The sequence below is a fragment of the Scyliorhinus torazame genome, chromosome 5 (assembly GCF_047496885.1).
Source record: "Scyliorhinus torazame isolate Kashiwa2021f chromosome 5, sScyTor2.1, whole genome shotgun sequence".
In the NCBI taxonomy this organism is placed as follows: Eukaryota; Metazoa; Chordata; class Chondrichthyes; order Carcharhiniformes; family Scyliorhinidae; genus Scyliorhinus; species Scyliorhinus torazame.
The window spans coordinates 113,059,532-113,072,999 of NC_092711.1; the positions used below are offsets into that span (position 1 = coordinate 113,059,532).

Consider the following 13,468-nt stretch of genomic DNA (forward strand, 5'->3'; position numbering starts at 1 on the left):
CCGCTCCGAGTGCACATGACAGTCACCGCATACTCAATATTGAGACTGCGGTATCCCCGGCCACCCCTTTCGGTTGCTGCTCTCGCTCTGACCCAATTGTGTCATTGGAGAAACTGCTGCCTCTGCCATTGGTCGATCAGCAGTGCTGTGGGCCGGGGATCTGTATTTCTGTCTCTGACAGAGGATTCCTCGCACTGCAGAGTTCCAGACCCAGGAAGGATTATGGGGAACCAGCTCGCTCAGATGCTCATCATTATCTCACTTCTCAGTAAGTATTTCCTTCCCAGTAAAACTCCATTTTCCTCCTGGCTGCTGTAACTCCGGTGTTATTGTTGGTAAAAACAATAGTGGTGGTGAAGATTAAGTTGATCAATTTGGGGGTGATACTGATTGTTGTTCTTAATCTATTTTTTATGTCAGATTGGAGCCACCAGGATACAGTGGAGCAGCCGGATGCAGAAATAAAGATTGAAGAGGAAAGCAATGTCACACTAACCTGCAACTTGAAGACGAGCGCTCCTAACCCGTATGTGTACTGGTACAGTCAGAGTCCCGGGAAGGCTCCACAATACATTCTCCGTGTTCAGGGAAAGAACCTTTACAGACACCCTGACATCACCGATCGCGTTTCAGCAACCTTAAACAAAACTGCGAAACTTAGCGAGCTAATGATAGGCAACACGCTGATGTCTGACAGCGCACTGTATCTCTGTGCCTTGCAGCCCACACTGCGACAGATATAGCGAGTCCCGTACAAAAACCCAGCAGTCAGAGTTCCAGTTAGTGCTCAGCAAAGAAACAATAATCCAGCCTCCACAGTGATAGTTACAGTCGGGGACCATTATAAACTTGCAACAAATCGCACCCTACTGCACTATATTCCAGATGTGATCCCACGCATACCCTCTATAATTGAAGCATAACCTCCATGTTTTTGTGATGAATTCACCTCACAATAAATAACAATATTCTCATTCTTGGCTGCACCTGGAAACTGACGTTTGTGATTCAGGCACGCGGAAACCCAGATCCCTCTGAATCTCAGTCCACTGCAATTCCTCAGATAATGAGCTCCTCTCTGTATCTACTTCCCAAAATTAGTCATTTCATATTTTCCACATTATAGTCTGTTTGCCAGACATTTGTCCATTCACTTACCCTGTCCATGCCCTTTTATAGGCCCCTACGGTCCTCTTCAACATTTACTTTCCTACATCTCTCTGTACCATCCAAGTCATTTATCTAAATTGTAAACATTCGAAGCCTCAGCACTAACGACATCCTGACTAACTGAAAGAAAACAGTTTGATGTTCATTGTGGATTTCAGGAAAAGGTTCGGGAAATACAGATCCCAGGACCCTTGCTGAGGCAGCAATAACAAACTGGGAAAGACCTCCACTATCACAGGGCAGACAATGTGTATCAGAGTTTGAACAAGCTGTTGTCGGGACGGCAGCTCGCAGCGTTACCGCGAGTCCTTTGTCGATAATTTAAAGTTGATAACAGGAAATACCTTGGAACACCTCGCCCTCTGGCGGGGTTCCCAGTGGGAGTAATTTATATGGACAGAACTGTGGAAAGGGTGTAGATTTACGTAACGAGCAATACCCAATAGCAGTTCTTCAAACGCCGTTTTTCAAGCCATAACGTCGAATTATCAAGGAAGATTGAATGATGTTAAAACAAAGGCCGTTTTACATTATGTCTGAGTCGCTTCATTTATGATGTTACCTGATCCTTCACTCTATGCATCACACTCGTTATTTTTCACTTTTTTACTTTTCTCTTTTCATTGTTTCAGAACGTGCGTTTTTTTACATATCTTTACGTATTCTTCTTTCACTCACTCCGGTTTGCATGTTAACGCTTCCCCTTCGACCGTATTTCCAACTCTCTTCATGTTTCACCCTCTTTAAATCTTCCCCTTCTCGCTACGTTTTGTTCTCATTCCCCCTTTCCATGGAATTCCACATCCCGCCTCATGAAACGCCGATATTTCAGACACAGCAAAGCGGCTTTGTAAGACGGTGCAGGTTTTTGTATGGGGTCTCCCTCCGTTAGTTACACTGTGGCTCACAGCGCAGAGATATGTGGCGGTGTCTGTAACTCGCGTGTCTTTCACAGTCAGGATATTGAGCTTGTTGTCTCCACCGATTGAAGCTGTAATCCTCCCGTGTTGGTCGGTTCCTCTTGTGGCCATTACCAGATGCTGGGGTGACTGGTTCAGGTACTGTCTGTACCAGAATACGAGGTCAAATGCAATGCTGCTGGTGCAGTTCATGGATACATTACCCGCTTCACTAACAACCATCCACCCAGGGAGCTGCAGCATCTCAGTTTCTCCGCTAACCTCCGTGCAGATCAGAATGAAAAACAGCAAAATGCCAGTGTGAACCCGAAGCATTATCAGTTAACAGGCAATACCGAGCTCGGCTCAGAGCCAGGAGATGAATACTCTGTTCTGAAAAATTAACGGGGTGCTAAACACTTACTTCGGGTACACTCAGTGACGTGTTTCTGTTGAACTAACTAAATGAGCTGAGCATTCCTTAATGTTTAACCACCCATTCTCCACGTTTCACGCTGACACCAGCTCGCACTGAGAGCACATACCTGACCTCCCACGTTAAATACTTTCCATACATCACACTGCTCTCTGGCGGTGTATACTGGTAAGTGCACGGTGCAATTATTCACTTGAACTGCCGCCAAGTTGCATAGTAACAAATGAGAACAGGTATTCCCTCCTTCCTGTTCTAGCTACTTTCTTGCGGGAGAGACTAAATCTCACCTTCACGTCTGCTGTCCAGCGATTGCGGTGCCTTTTGCTCACTCACTCTTCCTGCAAATCTGACCACTCGGTTTGACAAGAAGATCCTGATGAAGGTCCTTCTATCATTTTCTAATTTGAACACGTCAAAGGCGAACTCGTCTATCTATCGGACATTTGTAACATCCCAACAGTAATAGCAACAGTGAAAACACATGATAATAAATAACTTTTTTAATTTTAAGTTTCATATCAGTGTTAAAATAAAGTTTCTGTTTCCATATTGGTTACTTCCATCACATTTTCTTCACTCTATATACTCACCCAGTCTCTCACTGCCCCCTGGTGGCAGCGACAATCACTACAATGTGCGCCTCAAAATACCTGTCCCATTTCTGGAACATGAGGCCATAAGACATAGGAGCAGAATGAGGCCATTTGGCCCATCAGGTTTGCTCCGCCGGTCAATCACAGCTGATGTGTTTCTCATCCCCATTTTCCTGCCTTCTCCGTATAACCCTAATCCCCTTATTAATCAAGAACCTATCTATCTTTGTCCGGCGCGGGGCAACTGAGTCGCAGCAAGGTAAGAAGCACCTATTTCTTGCGGCACTACCTACCGGAAGAGAAGTGTTTAAAGGGACAATTAAAAAGGTAAGTGGGGCAGGCAAGGCGGGGGTATCGGACGAGGAGGGGGGCGGTACAATGGGGTGGGGGGCGGGGGGCGCGGTGATCGAACAGCAAGGGAGGGGGCCTCAGACCGGACGTGTGTCCGAAGGAACAAAGAAGAGGGAATGGGAGGCGCAGGAGTCGAGTCGGATCGGAGGGAGGAGGGTCAGGCTGGACTGGAGTGGGAGGGTCAGGCTGGACTGGAGCGGGAGGGTCAGGCTGGACTGGAGTGGGAGGGTCAGGTTGGACTGGAGTGGGAGGGTCAGGCTGGACTGGAGTGGGAGGGTCAGGCTGGACTGGAGTGGGAGGGTCAGGCTGGACTGGAGTGGGAGGGTCAGGCTGGACTGGAGTGGGAGGGTCAGGCTGGACTGGAGTGGGAGGGTCAGGCTGGACTGGAGTGGGAGGGTCAGGACTGGAGTGGAGTGGGAGGGTCAGGCTGGACTGGAGTGGGAGGGTCAGGCTGGACTGGAGTGGGGGAGGGTCAGTCTGGACTGGAGTGGGGGAGGGTCAGGCTGGACTGGAGTGGGAGGGTCAGGCTGGACTGGAGTGGGAGGGTCAGGCTGGACTGAAGGGGTTCAGATCGCACCAGAGCTAGTAAGGTGGGGTTGGACTGAGTGGGTTATCGGGCTCGACTGGAGTGGGAGGGGAGGGTTGGACTGGATTGGGGCGGTCAGGATGGACTGGAGTGGGAGGGTGAGGACTGGACTGGAGTGGGAGGGTCAGGCTGGACTGGAGTGGGAGGGTCAGGCTGGACTGGAGTGGGAGGGTCAGGCTGGACTGGAGTGGGAGGGTCAGGCTGGACTGGAGTGGGAGGGTCAGGCTGGACTGGAGTTGGGGGGTCAGGTTGGACTGGAGTGGGAGGGTCAGGCTGGACTGGAGTGGGAGGGTCAGGCTGGACTGGAGTGGGAGGGTCAGGCTGGACTGGAGTTGGGGGGTCAGATTGGACTGGAGTGGGAGGGTCAGGCTGGACTGGAGTGGGAGGGTCAGGCTGGACTGGAGTGGGAGGGTCAGGCTGGACTGGAGTGGGAGGGTCAGGCTGGACTGGAGTTGGGGGGTCAGGTTGGACTGGAGTGGGAGGGTCAGGCTGGACTGGAGTGGGAGGGTCAGGCTGGACTGGATTGGGAGGGTCAGGCTGGACTGGAGTGGGAGGGTCAGGCTGGACTGGAGTGGGAGGGTCAGATTGGACTGGAGTGGGAGGGTCAGGCTGGACTGGAGTGGGAGGGTCAGATTGGACTGGAGTGGGAGGGTCAGGCTGGACTGGAGTGGGAGGGTCAGATTGGACTGGAGTGGGAGGGCCAGGTTGGACTGGAGTGGGAGGGTCAGGCTGGACTGGAGTGGGAGGGTCAGGCTGGACTGGAGTGGGAGGGTCAGGCTGGACTGGAGTGGGAGGGTCAGGCTGGACTGGAGTGGGAGGGTCAGATTGGACTGGAGTGGGAGGGTCAGGCTGGACTGGAGTGGGAGGGTCAGGCTGGACTGGAGTGGGAGGGTCAGGCTGGACTGGAGTTGGGGGGTCAGGCTGGACTGGAGTGGGAGGGTCAGGCTGGACTGGAGTGGGAGGGTCAGGCTGGACTGGAGTGGGAGGGTCAGGCTGGACTGGAGTTGGGGGGTCAGGTTGGACTGGACTGGGAGGGTCAGGCTGGACTGAAGTGGGGGAGGGTCAGGCTGGACTGGAGTGGGAGGGTCAGGCTGGACTGGAGTTGGGGGGTCAGGTTGGACTGGACTGGGAGGGTCAGGCTGGACTGGAGTGGGAGGGTCAGGCAGGACTGGAGTGGGAGGGTCAGGCTGGACTGGAGTCGGGGCTTGGGGGGGAGGGTGTGGCGTCAGGCATTTGGCCCATCCAGTCTGCACCGTCCCTCTGAAAGAGCACTCTACCTCGGCCCACTCCCCAGCCCTAAACCCTGCAACCCCACTTAACCTGCACATCCTGGGACATTAAGGGACAATTTTTGCATGGCTAATCCACTTATCCTGCACATCTATGTTGCTGACGGTGTAGCCTCTGGGATGGTCACGTCCCGATTACAAAATGGACACTTGCAAAGAATGCAGGGAAAATTGGACAATGTTAAGAAACAAGCAGGTGCAAGCTCTGTCTGTTGACTAGAACCTTAAACTCTCAGACAGGACAGAAACTACCAATCAATCTACATACTAATGAGCCATCTCCTGGGACAAAAGGGAAACATTTAAATACAGAATGTTAAGGCAGACTCCCCGGAGCGAGGATAGGCTAAGACAAAGCAGACTAACAGTCACCAGGACACACCCAGCGATCAGGGAACCACCCCTCTATTGGAGGAAAATCGACTCGACTGATTGAGAAAGACGCAATTAGTTGAGGTTAAGTTCAAGGCCTGCCCAAAAGCGCGCAAACCTCTTTTCAGTATAAAAAATGTTCCCCAAGGGAGAATCTTCCTCCTTTGGCTTTGGCTCTCTCCGAAGAGAGGGATGAGCCTAGCAGCTGCACCAGACCAAGTAAGTTCCAAGTCAATGCACGCTACGTGATAGACGCTCCGAGTGGCTACACTGTAAACAACTCAACCCATCAGCCTCAGAACCGAGAAACGGCCATTGTTCCTCTGACTGAGTGGGCACCCGAAACTAAGTATAGGCTTTAGTAATAGTGGTTGTCTAGTTTGTAGAGTTTATGCATGAGTAGATTTGCCTGTGTGTAAATGAATGAGCATTGCTTTTGAACTTACTAACTGGTGTATCGAGTCATTGATCAGTATTCGGTTGAAATTGAAAATCGCTTATTATCACAAGTAGACTTCAAATGAAGTTACTGTGAAAAGCCCCTAGTCGCCACATTCCGGCGCCTGTTCGGGAGGCTGTTACGGGAATGAACCATGCTGCTAGCCTGCCTTGGTCAGCTTTCAAAGCCAGCGATTTAGCACAGTGTGCTAAATAGCCCCGGTTCTGAACCATGTGGCGGTGTCGAAAGATACCTGGCGACTCTTGAGCAAACATAATTAAGCAGAGCCAAATTAAGAGCCAAACAAAGACAGCAACAACGGCTCAGTATATCATCATATTCGCAAGGCCTATTGTTCATGCAAAATACAGAGTTCGCATCCAAACGCCCATTGTTTACAACAATGCCCACCAAATTCATTATAATTTAATTTGTTCCAGCTCTGGGTGAAACAACTGCCTACCTCACATTATAAATAACCTGTTCCTGTCAACCTATTTAAAGATTGCTCCTGAGGAAGGAGCAGCGCTCCGAAAGCTAGTGATATCGAAACAAACCTGTTGGACTTTAACCTGGAGTTGTAAGACTTCTTACTATTTAAAGATTAGCATGGGGATGAACAAATTCACGTTGTCGCTTTCGATCTGCGCCAACAGGATGAACTGGAGATCCAAAGCCCTGTGAGAACATTGATTCAATTGAAGAGAAAAGGGGCTTACAGGCAATTGGATGTGACTCGATGACGTTGTGAGCAATGTACCAATCAGCAGGCACTCGGATGTGACTCAACCTCTTCACAACTCTTGACGAAAACAATTTCAGCCTCAACCAGTTCTGCTGAAAGCTGCCACGGTCTCTCTGCAAACATGTCACCTGTTACTTTGTATTTATTCCTCACAGCGGTCTCGCTTTTAACCGGTAACTTCACCGTTTACTCAACTCTTTATGTCACAGCTTTTCTACACATGACATTCTGTCAGGCAGTGCGCTCAATACAAGGGGGTGGTGTGGGTGGTCGGACAAATAGATTGACCCCAACTTCGAAAGGTCATCCGAATTTCGCTGGTCCCAGCGCGGAACACTGCTGGAAGTCGGCACATTTCCCGAGGGGATGAGAGCGGAAGAGTTGGGCTGAGATTGAAGCTCCTCTGGTGCCAGTGAATGACATTGACAAACAGCAGACTGTCAAACACACAGACCGTTAGTACTTTGCGCTTCCAGTTGCAGTGACTGAAGGTGAGGACCGGATCTCGTTCGAAAGAACGGAATCTTTGTGTTAGAAGATTCATTTAATCCGTCCAAACATTTTCCCGTTGCAACCACTGAGCTGTGGAAAATATATTTCTATTGTCTTGTCTGATCACTCTCTGAGGTTATTATTCAGGATGACGGGACGAATCTGCGGTATAGACTCAGTGAATTCGCATTGTTTAATTTAAAATCACTCTTGGTTCTTACAGGACATTGTCGAGGAGATTCCGTTTCACAGACACCGGCTGCAGTCACAGTGAGTGAAAGAGATGATGTTCAGTTGTTCTGTAATTATACAGCTACAGGCACGAGCAACCCTTACCTATTCTGGTACCGTCAGTATCCCAGCGGATCCATGGAGTTCCTGCTGCAGATTAGTAAATTCACCGGGAACACCGAGAGATCCCCAGGGGACCGTTTCTCAGCGGAGCTCAATGATACAATCCGCACCGTCCGGCTGAGCGTGACTAATACAGAGCTGACAGACTCCGCGGTGTATTACTGCGCGCTGAGACCCACAGAGACACAGAGCTGGGCTGAACGTGTACAAAAACTGTCACCACTCAGCATAACAGAGCGTTAGGCAAACACTGTGATGAGCGGCGAGTCTGAAATGGAGCCTGAAATCGAGGTGAGATCTCAACTTTTCAATTCTAACTTACACTTTTAGCACTAATAAATTTATTGCCAAAATAAAGCAATGGAAGGGGGCAGTTTCGAGAATGAAAATTAGAATATTTATAGAGCTTCAGGTTCCAAAGTATTTCACCATCACTGTTACAACACAATGTAGAAAACCCAGCAGATAATTGGACTCAGCATATCATCCCATACAGTAATATTTAACCGTCCCGCTGTTACAGTAATTGTGATTGGTGGATGGATATTGGACAGGGCGTCTCTCCTGCTCTTTTTTTGGAAATGGTGGCCATGCGATGTGAATACCTCCATTGGTATGTGTTTCACTGTGTCTGCTTCGCACAGAGATACATTCTGGAGGAAGGCAGTGTCCTCAATTTAACATATCATCCAGAGGCCAGGAACTCTGAGAGTGCAGCATTCCCTGAGGAATGCACCGTCTCCTCGGTAAATTCCAGGATTCTTGTTCCTGACGGACTGCCGGTGTCCTGTTGAGAGGAAATAACCTCTGAACATGCTGGACCATAAGACCATAAGACATAGGAGCGGAAGTAAGGCCATTCGGCCCATCGAGTCCACTCCACCATTCAATCATGGCTGATTTCAACTCCATTTACCCGCTCTCTCTCCATAGCCCTTAATTCCTCGAGAAATCAAGAATTTATCAACTTCTGTCTTAAAGACACTCAACGTCCCGGCTTCCACCGCCCTCTGTGGCAATGAATTCCACAGACCCACCACTCTCTGGCTGAAGAAATTTCTCCTCAACTCTGTTCGAAAGTGACTCCCTTTTATTCTAAGGCTGTGCCCCCGGGTCCTAGTCTCCCCTGCTAATGGAAATAACTTCCCTACGTCCAACCTATCTAAGCCATTCATTAACTTGTAAGTTTATATTAGATCTCCCCTCAACCTCCTAAACTCCAATGAATATAATCCCAGGATCCTCAGACGTTCATCGTATGTTAGGCCTACCATTCTGGGATCATCCGTGTGAATCTCCGCTGGACCCGCTCCAGTGCCAGTCTGATAAAAACGAACAGAAAACAATTCAAATGTCAAAATTCAGAATCAGCCTCATATCGACCAACATAACGCTCACCCGCACCATCTCAATATCATTTAATGAACAAGAATATCCGGTTACTCAGTGAGGGGAGAATGGGGATTTTGCAGTGAAGGAAATCCTAAGTAGGGAGATCATAACGAGGAGATCGAGAGGCGGTTCCCCGCGATAGTTCCGGGGGGGGGGGGGGGGGGGTTCAACTGACGCTACCTGCACCTATTTGTAAGAGATATTTCTATTGGCCCTTTTCGCCCTGACAATAACTTTTGAAATGTTCTGTTGATTCTTCTTCTCTCATCAATTTTGGCAAATGGTAACAACTCACAGTGCAATTAATATCGTTCACCTCCACACGGTGCGGTGGCCAAAAGGAAAGGCGTTGGCCTCGTAAACCAAATAATCGCGGGTTTGAATCCCGTCCGTTCCTTGGTGTCGCTGCTCGGCTCCCCTGAGCTCCTTGTGCTGAGCCAATCAAAGTCCTTTGATTCATCTTTTCCCACACGCACCCGCAACAGGAAATATCATCCATCTGCCCCTTTCCATCTGTCTATTTTACAAAACATTGAACCTTCAGCTGATGGAAATAATTCCGCACAATCTGGTCTCTGAAAAAAACTAAATTCTGAGCACATCACATGAGGAGCAGGAGGTAATGGGGGATTTGAGGGAAATCTTATTTACCTAGAGGGTGGTGACGGTCTGGAATAAACTACCTGGAAGGGTGGGAGAGGCAGTCTGCTTCACATCCTTTAAATAGTACCAGGATGAGCACATGGCACGTCAGAACATTCAAGGCTATGGGCCAAGTGCTGGTAAATAGGGTTAGGTAGGTCGGTCCGGTGTTTTTCGCGTGTTGGTGCAGACACGAGGGGCCGAAGGGCCTCGTCTGAACTGTGTGGTTCTGTGTGTCTGCGATTCCGAGTGCTAGAACATTCCTGTCATTAGGTTAATTCCACGAGTTACAAACTTCCGGGTGTGCCACGTACACATTTATATCCAGATATTGGCTGCCCAATACTACTGGCCTTGCCTTTCACTGGAGTGTCGCTGGCAATCGGAGGAATGCATTTCTCTGCTGCAATGAAGCAAGATGTGATAATTTTCTGGCAACAAGTACCGCGAACCGGCTGCGGCATAGGGTTCGCCACACCATTGAATGATAACGAACACTCACTCGGGAAAATGCAGGGCCTTTTCATTGCCATATGAGCATCCGACTTAGGAGCAGGGAGTCGGTCAATCGGCCACTCGAGTTTACTCCACAATTCAATTAGATCATGACTAAGGTGACCATGGCCTCAGCTCCACATTCGGTGTAACCCAAGGACGCTGGCAAGAGGTATGAGCAGTAAGTTCGCAGACTCCGAGAAAATGCTTGATGTGGTTGATAGTGAGGAGGAAAACCTTAGAATAGTGGCAAATGGACTCTGAAGTGCGAGTTGATACATTTTGGCAGGACTAAAAAGGCAAGGGAATATACAATGAACGGTAGGACGCTAGGAATTACAGTAACCAGAGGGAACCCGGGTGCGGATCCAAAGACCCCTAAAGGTAGAGGACAAGTGGTTAAGAAGGTTTATGAAATATTTGAGTTTATTTTCCGTTCAGTATAAGAGCAGGGAGGTTATGAAGGAGCTGTAGGAACGCATGATAGGCAACAGCTGGAGTATTGTGTGCAGTTCTGGTCACTACACTGCAGCAAGGATTTGATTGCAGTAGAGAGGGTGCAGTGTAGAGTCACCAGCATGATGCCGGGGATGGAGTGTTTCAGCTATGAAGAGAGGCTGGTTAGGTTGGGGATGTTTTCCATGGACCAGAGAAGGCTGAAGGGGGACCTGATTGAGGTGTATTAAATGCACCTAATCCACCTGTTCTGCATATTGTTATCCACAGCATATTTTTGGATTGAGGGAGGAAACCAAATCAGACACGGGCACCTCATGCAAACGCCACAAACTCGCCCAAGGCCAGGATTGAATCTGGGTCCCTGGCGCTGTGAAGTAGCAGTGCTAGCCACTGTGCCACCCCAAACAACCAAACTCTTTGACCACGTTTTTGGCCATACGACCTAAATGTTCCTCTGAAACTCAATGGGACATGTAATGATTTGAAAAGCTCGACATGTACATAAATTGCTGCATTTGTTATAGTTCAGTGAGACCTGCTAGTTTACTGAGTGAGTGAGTCTGTACACCAAGATATGAACAAGAAGCAGGAGTTAAGGGATCATAGATCGATTCGTCAATCTTATATCTGTTATGAAGCGAGCTGCAATTGTCAACTAGAATAACTGTGCAAGTGGACCTCACCTCTTGCTGTTTTTGAGTTGTTTTCTTACAAATTTTGTAACTGTCACTATGGAAACTGAACTACTCATGAGGACCCGCCCCCTGCTGAGCAGCAGCTGGAACTGCCAGTGTGGGTTTTTGTACGGGATCCCCCATATCTCTGCAGCAGTGTGGGCTTCATGGCACAGAAATACACGGCGCTGTCGGAGATCATTGTGTTACTGATCGTTAGCTCGGTAGTCTTGTTCTTTTTATCAAACGTAGAAGAAAACCGATCATTGAGGTCGGTGTTCCTTTGCACATTCAGTCCAATAAGACGGAGCATGAACATTGGAGCTTTCTCGGGCTGCTGACTGTACCAGTACACATACGGGCTAGAATCGCTTGTTTTCAAGGTGCAGGTTAATGTGACATTACTTTCCTCTGTAACCGTTATTTCAGGTTCCTTTTGTTCCACGGTGTCTTGATGGCTCCATTCTAACAGAAGTGACAGCGAGAATGACAATCAGAGCCAGCCTCATATTAAGCAATAAAAGAATTTGCAAAAGAATCACTGTCATTTTACCAACAGTAACATCTGGGTTACAGCAGTCAGGAGGAGAATGGAGTGTTACTGGGAAGGAAATACTTACTGAGAAGTGAGATAACAATGAGGAGCGAAGCGAGACGGTACCTCATGATCCTCCTTGACTCTGTAACTCTCCAATGAGAGAAATCCTCTGTCAGAGACAGAAATACAGATCCCCGTCTCACTGCACTGCTGATCCGGCCAATGAGAGGAATGAACCAGCAGCAGCAATCTCTCCAGTAACACTGTTGGGTCAGAATGAGAGCAGCAACCGGAAGCTGTGGGCGGGGATACCGCAGTCTCAATATTGAGTGAAGTGTGCGGTGACTCTCAGCTTCACTCGGAACTGATGGAGCGGAAATAGCCACGGTTCAATCTTCCCTACACCGTCACCACCCTGCACCTGCTCACTGTGCAAGTCACTGAAAATAAATATATCGGGAAGTACATGACGGAGTAGAATCTAGAATCTTCGAGTCAGGGATGAGGCCACACGATCTATATTGCCCGAGACACTTTGAAATCGTGACCTTATTCTTCTTACAAAAACAGCATTTTCTATATACCCCGGTAATTCCCTTTACATTTCCTTCTTAAAGCTATTGTTGAATCTTCTTCCTTTATTTAGACACGTCTTCTATAGTTTAGCAAATCGCAGTGTCCCTCTCCATGCGGTCAACTGTGAGCCTTGAGGGAGCAGCGGGAAACGTGTGACCATGTCGCCCTCTGGTGGATATGATCAAAACTTGACACCGGTCGGACACTTGAAGAAAACCGAAAATAAGAATATCAATTCTAGGGGAATGAACGAAGAAGGGGGAAATATACACAAAGCCTGCAGCTTGTCGACAAAGCGCATCCACACCAGTTGAACAGAGGGGAATATAAGTTAATATTTGAGTATGCTTGTTGTGGTTTGTTGTTGTTCATTGTGCAGCTCAGAACGGGAAATACCGACAGGCAGCAGCTGGGAATTTTCATTCTTAAATTAATTTGATTATTGTTTTATGTCCTGGTGAGTGTTGCACAAGCCTGGACATTCACCAACAGCATTACTTTATAAATTGACGCTACACAAACGCACACTGCTAACTGTACTGGTATATTTTGCTATTAAGAATGAGTATAATTTATATTCAGATGAGCAGCACGGTAGGATAGTGGTTAACACAATTGCTTCACGGATCCAGGTCCCAGGTTCGATTCCCGGCTTGGGTCACTGTCTGTGCGGACTCTGCACATTCTCCCCGTGTGTGCGTGGATTTCCTCCGGTTTCCTCCCACAATCCAAAGAAGTGCAGGTTAGGTGGATTGGCCATGCTAAATTGCCCTTAGTGTCCAAAATTGCCCTCAGTTTTGGGTGGGGTTACTGGGTTATGGGGATAGGGTGGGGGTGTGGGCTTGGGTAGGGTGTTCTTTCAAAGAGCCGGTGCCGACTCGATGGGCCGAATGGCCTCCTTCTGGACTGCAAATTCTCTGATGACCACATAAGAGACTTAGCACAATGAGCTAAATAGCTGGCTTG

General features: G+C 48.6%; 1 protein-coding gene across 1 annotated transcript in view; it reads right to left on the reverse strand.

The window, feature by feature from the left end:
* LOC140421366 (uncharacterized) overlaps window positions 1-13,468 on the reverse strand; it is a 522,678-nt gene that overhangs the window by 173,145 nt on the left and 336,065 nt on the right. The window lies entirely within an intron of this gene.